Source organism: Centroberyx gerrardi, chromosome 7, assembly GCF_048128805.1.
Source record: "Centroberyx gerrardi isolate f3 chromosome 7, fCenGer3.hap1.cur.20231027, whole genome shotgun sequence".
Taxonomy (NCBI): domain Eukaryota; kingdom Metazoa; phylum Chordata; class Actinopteri; order Beryciformes; family Berycidae; genus Centroberyx; species Centroberyx gerrardi.
In genome coordinates this window covers 22,514,661-22,520,660 of record NC_136003.1, presented here as the reverse complement: position 1 = coordinate 22,520,660, position 6,000 = coordinate 22,514,661, and positions in this window count along the sequence as shown.

Genomic DNA, 6,000 nt, shown 5'->3' with positions numbered 1-6,000 from the left:
TTATTACAATTACAGTAATTACAGTATGTGACAATGTCCATATTCCCTGTCCATATCCATGCAGTTTAAAATGTACTTTCCTTGGACACTGTTGTTTGCCTGTAAATCTCAATTGCATACAGAATATCTTCTCAGTCAGTTTACCTGGTAATCTGAGGGTTAAAGATCTGTATGATTTATCTTAACACTACATGGTGTTTATCTCTACAATAAAGGTTATACATATAAATACATGTTATAAATAAATGTTCAGGGAAGAAACCTCCCCTCATTTTTTTTTTTCATGATGTTGAGAATGGGCCAGGTTTTTGTTGGCATGGAAACCAGAATGATCATTGTGTTGACAACATCTGCATCATCAAAAACAACACCGCACCATAAACAGTAGAATATAACAACAGAATGAAATGAATGGCATGTGTTGGAGGTATTCATTAGAGAGAAATCAACAACTGCCCTTCTCAAATATTTCATGGCAAAATTTCCCTCAGAATTTAACTGCTGATGGAAAAAAGAAGAAAAAGATTGAAAATTTCATGAAGCGACAACATCTTTTAGGATGTTGGGTGGACTCTCCACAAAATGCTGGAGCATAGTGTAGAATATGAGGTTCACCAGTGGTTGGCACTCGAGTCTAATTTCAGGGGTTTCAAAGACAAAAATAAATAATCACCCTTGCGGCTCTATGCTTGAAATCACAGAAGATGTACTTTGCCAGTATCCCCCAATTTCCCTTTTGACTTCCACAATAAGATGAGACAAAAGAAAATCCCTCCTCTGTATTTTTTGTATTTATTATGTTGTGTTTTCTTTTACAAACCTCTGACTCTGAACCCAAATATCATCCCTTAGTGAATCATCTATTCCTCCCTACGCTGAAGTATTCTGAGGTAAAGTCCAACCTACACTCTAAAATCCCACTAACATGTATGTAAGAAAAGAAAACAAAAAAAATAAGAATAAGGGCTATTTTGAAAGGAAAATAGTATTCAAAACATCTGAGTAATATGTAATATGAAATGATGAACAATATTTTTTTGGGCAATTTAACCCAAATAAAACAAGAAAGCTAGATTACAAACAAGATTTTTCTGTTATTTACATTTTATACATTCAGAAAAAGTTTGAGAATGACCTTTTCATTTTGACAGAAGACAGTTTAGTGAATCTAAAACAAAAATAGAAAATAAATTAGTTAATTTTAAATCGTTTTGTGATACTACAAACCTTGGAGTGAAAAGGGTTTGAACACTGCTTTGAGCAACTTCATAAATCTTATAACCATACATTCAAGCAAATGAAAACTGCCTTCTCTGGTGTAAAGTCTCATGAAAGACAATATACATAAAACATTCAGATACCTACTGTATTGCCTATTTTGACTCTACTTTGAATCTATTCTCTCCTGTTAGTAAGCCAGTGTGCCCACCAGGTCTGATTAGCTTACAGTGAGTGGGGAATGGGAAGAAAATCTGATAGCAGTCAACACTCAATGACCTTTAAGTACTTTATCTATCGTCTTAATGGGATCGAGAGCATATCCATCACTCATACAGAATGGCAAAAGGGTCAAGGAGACAACCATCAGCAAGATCTATGTAGTGAAACTACAGAAACCTCAAAATGGCTTTGCTGTGGTGGACTTTTATTTTGAAACTCGCCTTCATCGTATCACATAGATAGGTGATTAAGCTGCTTTATTATGAAGCATGTAAAAAATCTGTTACTCTATAGACCCATTGGAAGAAATTATCATCAACTATCATCGATTGTACCTTCTTTGTGTTGTGACCTATAGGAGTTACATCAGCAGCATAATCCTGTGTTGATTAGCAGAGGTTTGCAGTTCAAGCCTCGGTAAGAGCAGCTGATGCTCATACTAATGCTGCTAACTTGCTGCTACTAACAACTCTATGGTGCGTAAAGGGGAAGTAAGTAAAGTTTTTACCACCCCATAGCACAGAATGACCGTAATATATTCTGCGGGAGGTTGATAGGGTTGTTGATCAATACCAATGACTCAACGTTTACTTCATCAGGTGCTGAGCTTTTGTGGCTTTGAACGCCCTGCCTCCCTTCTGCTACCCAATGCGTTTTCAGCTGCACAACAATGGAGGACGGTGCTACGAGCATCTCAGGAAATTTCATCTATGAAGGATAAAAAACCTCGATCTCAAGCAAAGCAAGCAGAAAGAAAGAAAGCAAATGACAAAGCAGCGTTATCATTGCAGTATTTTGCATGGTGATATATTACCTCCTCACTAGACATTTCTGTCAGATCTCTGCTCTAATTGGCTAGCTTACTCTTCTCTATTGTGAAAATGTGATCTTAGCGTTGGTGTCAATTACAGTCTACTGTACCTCAAGGGGACAGGATCTGGGGGGGAGGGGAGACAAGTTCTGCCACCAGTGTCATTGCAATTTCCTACTGGTCACTGATGAAGGGCATAGATTATTTAATATCCCTCTAAGCAGGGATGAAACAGGTCCATATCATCATCGCACATGTAAAGCTATATACTTAATCCCTGTATTCATGACTATTCATAGGACAAGAGGTGCGCCGAAGATGCATCAGCCTGCTGTCAACATTACATACTGAGTCTTCTAGGGGGCTTAAACAGTGCAGTTTACCGCTATCTACACAGGACCACCATGATGACATGTGAATAATATTACACTGACACACCCTTTGATGCCTTGTAATGAAAAGAAATTAAAAGGGGACACTTGTGGGCGGCGGGTGGAAAATGGTGATGACAATGTAATTTGGGAATACAAAACAGGATTTGATTGTTAGGCTCTAGGATAAAAAAAAAGAAGTCATGGCATTTAATAGATGCATACAATTATGACAGCATTGAGGTATTCAAGCAATTGTGCTCTGATTTTTCCCCTATAATTACGTTATGGAACTGCACAGACGCAGCTGGTCTAGTCCTCCACCAGGTTAACCTAATCCCCAAAGCCTATAGAGGAAGTCAATCATGGCCAGTAGTTGCAACAGATCCAGGTTACAAAGGCCAGTACCTGCACTTATTTTAAGACGTAAACGTAATTAACCTGAATATGAACTTGGGTTGTTCAGCTCATTCTGTTCCACACAACACACCAAGACAAGTTTAGGCATCCCAGGCAGCTGATTCGCTAATATTAAGCCATCAAAATCCCCCCAAAATCCCTCAATGTGAATATAGTGTGAATGTATATATATATATGTATTTGTACATACTGTTTATACTGGTTTCCTTGTTCAATTTTTGCTTTTATGTGAAGCACATTGAGTGAATGTGCTATATAAATCCATTTTTACTTACTTACTCATTTTCACCAACATTCACAAAAAGCTGGATCGAAGTGTTTATACACTGAATCCCATGTTGACCTTTTGGCAACTTCATGTCTAATTCAGGATTGTTGACCATGTAAATTTTGAGTAAATTCACATATTGGAGATGTACAAGCTTGTTAAAGTTGAATTTATTCCAGTATATACAAATCTAAAACATGTGAACAAACCTTTTATATCTCCTATATATAAAAGGTTTCTAAAACACATAAAGTACACACGCTCAGCTCTCATGTGCTGCACATCAGAAATAGAGTTACCATATGTCAAAAGGTAAGTTATTATAATGTTACAGCACTGGATATTCTATATGACATTTATCATTTTCCTGTTAGTGTTGTGTAAAGTATTTCACGCATTACACATTCATAAACTTGATTCAACTATATTGATTCAACTACATCGCGCTGCTGTAGAACACGGCGAGAATGCTCATCCAAATCACTCTTATGGAAGGGGAAAACACAAACATAAACATGACAAATTTTTACGTGGTGGACAGAAATATTGATAGATGAGGTTTTAATAGTCATGGTTTCTCTTGGGCACTGTAAATGCACACATAAAGATGACGGACATGTCTATCCCACAGTGTTTCAGCCATCGGCCACATGGAAACACTGATAAGGACTTGAAAATCAATAGGCCACCCAATGTTTTATGATCTTTGTGCAGCAGGAGTGCTTATGCAGCATCTGGCCTCTGACCCTCGAGTGAATTTCCAACACTTGCTTTCTGTTATTGTCTTTTATGTAGTCCACAAACCCTTTAGGCCAAACATCACTGGACATCAGAGGTCACTAAGTATCATTCACTTTTATTTTTTCACCCCATCCAATTTTACTGGAATCCAATCACAGGCGTAGGGCAAGCCGTATCCGCCCCTTAGGGGGTGGTGTTCAAGAACTCATAACAACCCTAGCATCCTATAATGAATCGTTGCCTCTAACAATGTTGTGCGCTTCCTCGCTGTAGCAACAAAGGTGAGAGTTCATTTGTTTTCATGAGGTGTGTCCAGAGGAGGAGGAAGACAAATTGCAGCGCTGTGTGGCGGTGCTATTTGGCCGAACGCCTCGTCCTGCTGAAGTCTCCCCAGAGTGTCCTGCTTCTGGCGTCAGGTTCCACGAGGGGAGGGCAGAGCAGAGGGGGTATCAGCTGCTGCCCACACAATCAAAATATAACATGCAGCAAGCCTTTCAGTGGCTACTCAAGTAACTTGGTAATCCAACACTCCGGTGCTGCGCAGATCATTAAGGTCATGCTCTGATCTTCAAGACGCAACAAACAATTCGTCTTGGCAGTATGATTTGACTATGTTTCATTGTGACAGATTTAGCTGGGCTGCATTTGACAGGACGGACAAACTTTGATTCCACAGGAGTGTAAATCTTCAGCTCTGTCCTTTGAATAAATCTTCCACGCTCCGGCTTGTCTAACTCCTTTAAGAGTCTGTCATTTTGTTTAGTTGACCCCTCATTTGTGGCCAGTGTTGACTTGACTGATTGGCTCTTCATTTCGTGAACCCTTAGAAATAGGCACTTAATTGGCTTTAGTTTTTCTTTGCACTGCAGCCCTTTAGTAATTCAACACTGTGTGTGGTTGGGTGCTTTATGAAACTGTTCTAATACAGTAAGCTATTGAAAATGAAAGATTGAATGGATATGTCATGTGTAACGATACACAGCATAGGGGCGTCTGCAGTATAAGGGCATGATGCAATATTCTTCATGCTTGGTGTTCTCTTGAAGCAGCAGCAAGTGTTTTTTCTCTTGTCAGATGAAGGCCTAGACTTTTATGGAAATAAGGAACCCTGCCACAGGGTGTACATGTTGAATGAGGCACTAGATAGAGTCAATCTATATTTGCTATTCATCATCTTTTTTTCTTGTCCTGTTTTAAGTTCCAATTTCAACTTTCTTCAGTTCTGCCTTTCATCTCTCCTGGAGTTGCTGCAATTTACACTTTGTCTTTCAATTCATTCCCATCTGATGTAGTGCTTGGTTATCAGTTCACCTCATGCCTTTCCTCACTCAGACTTCTAAAAGGTTGTGGGATGACTCACAGGGGCATTCACTTCGGTGAATATGAGGCAAAAGCCTTTTTCTATCACCCGCCAAAACACCCTCCTCTTTATTTAATGTCTGCACACACATTCCATTTCATCTCAAACAAGAAGTAGGGAGAATTTTCCCTCTGTTGACATCATAAATCTGGACTAGATTAAAAGTACTGCTACAGTGTTGGGGTGGTTCTGCGTTCTCATCTGTCACCTGTGGAGGAGTAAACATTTGAGACAGAAAAGGTGTACCCCACTGACCCGGATATTCCTGTTCAACTACTGCCATCTGCTGTACATGACAGTCACAGCCCGTTCTCCTTTTACTACTCAATTACAGCTCCAGGATATGTGCAGTGGCTCAGTCATCAGTACCTCTTGTATGCAGAACCAACAAGCATGAAATATAGATTGCAGCAATTACAGCACAAACTAACTAGACCTCAGGCACAGTGTACAGAGAAATACCTTAGCTACAACAAATATGTAGCAACTAGGACTTTGGCTGGGAGACGGTGAAAAAACAAACAGCCCTTATTATGTCCATTTGCTGTGTCAGGGCAATGTAATTTGTTAGTGTGAAACAGAATGAGAA